The 2,853-nt window shown below is 43.5% G+C and overlaps 1 non-coding gene across 1 annotated transcript; it reads right to left on the reverse strand.

Moving 5' to 3' along the window:
* Window positions 1-1,489: 1,489 nt before the first annotated feature.
* Window positions 1,490-1,627, reverse strand: LOC119927928. The gene has a single exon (XR_005450893.1). It is a non-coding gene; the product is annotated as a small nucleolar RNA SNORA7 (small nucleolar RNA).
* Window positions 1,628-2,853: the final 1,226 nt, after the last annotated feature.

Consider the following 2,853-nt stretch of genomic DNA (forward strand, 5'->3'; position numbering starts at 1 on the left):
ACTTTGACAAAGTCACATTGAATTGTGTTTCTTTCTTCTGAAGGAGTAGTTGTAACCTTGCCCAATTAAGTATCATCTGCTAATTGGGGGGACGTACCCAGTTGTTTGAGGTGGTCATGAATAAGATAGAGGATGGGAACCAAACCTTTCTGCAATATCATTTGATTTATTATTTGAGAGTATCACCGAGCTAAAGAGAAGTCTCATATAATCCATAATTTCTGCAATTTTGGAGTTGATTCCAAATGTTTCCTGATTGACAATCACTTTTTCTTTTGTGAATAATGCAGCAAATTTATGTCACTGGGATCTACTTACTTCTCTTACCGATAGTAAGATTAAAGTAGTCAGGACAGAGTCCTCATCATGATAGTGAGTAAAGTATATTTTATGGGTTTTGGAAGATGTCTGTGATAGGTTCCCATTTCACTAGAGAGACCCAGGATATTTTCATGAAACAAGACCATGTATCTTCTGTTGTATGTTCCCAACCCTTGAAGAGAGTGATGCTCACCAATGGTTGGTAATAACCCGACAAAGAAATGTGAAGCTGCTGTTTTTCTCATGTCAGTGTTACATCAATCACCTTAACATCATTAAGGAAACTAATTGACATTGGATAAAGGAGATGGCAAGGTGATTATTGTCCCTACTACATCACAGCAGCAGTAATTGAATCTCTCTTCTGGGAAAATGTCTGCGGCTCCAATGGCACTTCCAATTATCCACCCCAGTAATTTTGGGGTGATGTCTTAAGATTGGTGTTCACATCCCAGAAAACATTTATATGATTCACATCCAAGAAAACATCCCCATCGTCACTCCTCATCTTTCTCCCTTGGAGAACGATCCCGTCCCTGTGAAACACTGAACGGCCAAACTCTGACAGCACCTGTGAAAGGAACTGTGTCACTTCTACAGAATCAGGCCATCAAGCTGGGGGATGCTGCAACTAAAGTACAACTTGCAGATGGAGGGTAGGAAACCAATCTAAGATTCAGAATGGGGACCCAATTGCTCAGGGGCTGAGTCTTCACTAGCCGCCATGTAATGTTACCACGTCTCCCATCTTGGGAATTACACTTAGCCAGAAGAGATTCCTGCCTTGTGCCCTCAGAGGTCCATGGCTGAAGGAACAAGTTGTTAAGGAGGAGACCTGATCTTGGGCAGGGACAATGGAGCAGCCTTCTCCAGCCCAACAGTAAGAATTATGGTATTTGCTAAGGGCTTATTGTGTGCCGAGCACTATAGTAAGAATTGGGGTCTTGTCTTATGCCATTGAGTCCTTTCCGACCCATAGTGACACCATGGACGTGTCTCTCCCAGTATGCCTTGCTATCCATTTGCAATCGTTCTGGCAGTGTATCCATAGAGTTTTCTTGATAAAAATATGGAAGTGGTTTACTATTGCCGCCTTCCACGCAGAAAACTCGAGTCTCTGCCCTTGACTCTCTCCTATGCCACTGCTGTCCAGCATGGGTGTGTTTTGACTTGTAGCAGATTGCCTTCCACTCGCTAGCCACTGCCCAAGCTAGGAATAGAATGGGTAGGCCTCTGTTTCACTCTTCCTCCCATAGCCGAGACTGGAAGAGTCCTGGAAACTCTCCGGGTGCAACCCCGAGAGGGGAAGAATTGGGGTAGATATAAGATAATCAGGTCAGACATAGACCCTGGCCCACACAGAGTCTTCAGTCTAAGTAGGAGAGAAAACAGGTGCCGAATCCCCATTTCACATAGGAACTGAGGCCCAGAGAAGTTAAATGACATGCCCAAAGACACACAGCAAGCAAATAGTGGAGCTGGGGTAGGGACCTAAATCCTTCTGACCCCAAAGCCTGTGCTCTTTCCCCTGGGACACACTGCTTCCATGCTGCAAGGACAGTACTTCATCCCAGCCTGGAGCCAGAAGAGGGCCCCGCCCCACCCTCAGAATCTATTAGCTCAGACCTGAAATTCAGCTTCGGCAACAACTTCAAGGCAGTTGTACTTTCCAGTAGGAACCTTGACCAGGGCAAAGCAGGAGCCGAGAAATGGAGGGCAAATACCCACCTCTTGCTGCCCGCCCCTTTCCGGAACAAGTTAAATAGGCATCATAATGTCACGGTGTCACTGCTTTGGATCCAGCACTAAGCTCTAGTTGTTTCTGCCAGTTGGTACAGGGTAGTATAGGCAAAACAGTGCCCTGTGATTCATGTTTGGGGCTCTGGTCATTGCGCTGCCATGATTAATAGACCTTTTCCTAATTCTTCTGTGAGGTCACATTATGGCTTGCCACTTAAACCCAGAGATATTTGGGTTTATCATTTTAATACTTCTATAAAATACTTGTTTAACCTGTTTTAATCTGTTGGTTTGCTCAAGTAGAAATGGCTTCCAATAAGTAAACACTGTAGTGTTTCCCTGATTTATTACCTGAGGATCATAAGGAAGAGGAATTGCATTCCAGATATCATAGTATCTGTCTGAATTCTTTGCTAATAAAATCTGTGAAGTGAACTGAATTACCTTCTGCTTAGTAGGAATCTTAGCACATATAGGAGCTGATTATTTAGAACATTAAATTACTGCTGGCACATGTGCCCCCTAAGGTAGAATTCTGCCTTACTTTCCTTGCTAGAATTTTGGGATGTTTTTGCTAGCTGATCTGAACACCAAACATGGGAAAGACAGCAGCATAAATAGGTGGGCAGAACGACCAAAAGCACATTTTCAGATGGAAAGGTAAAGAATCAATTCTGAGGAAATACTTTTTTGGAAAGGGGGAGTCTTTTTCTCTTGTTTTACTCAGTTTTCTCTCTTTTTTCTCTGTCTGAGTTGACCTCTTTAAACAGCAAAAAGCAAATCAAGAAGGAG

Source organism: Tachyglossus aculeatus, chromosome 4 (assembly GCF_015852505.1).
Source record: "Tachyglossus aculeatus isolate mTacAcu1 chromosome 4, mTacAcu1.pri, whole genome shotgun sequence".
In the NCBI taxonomy this organism is placed as follows: domain Eukaryota; kingdom Metazoa; phylum Chordata; class Mammalia; order Monotremata; family Tachyglossidae; genus Tachyglossus; species Tachyglossus aculeatus.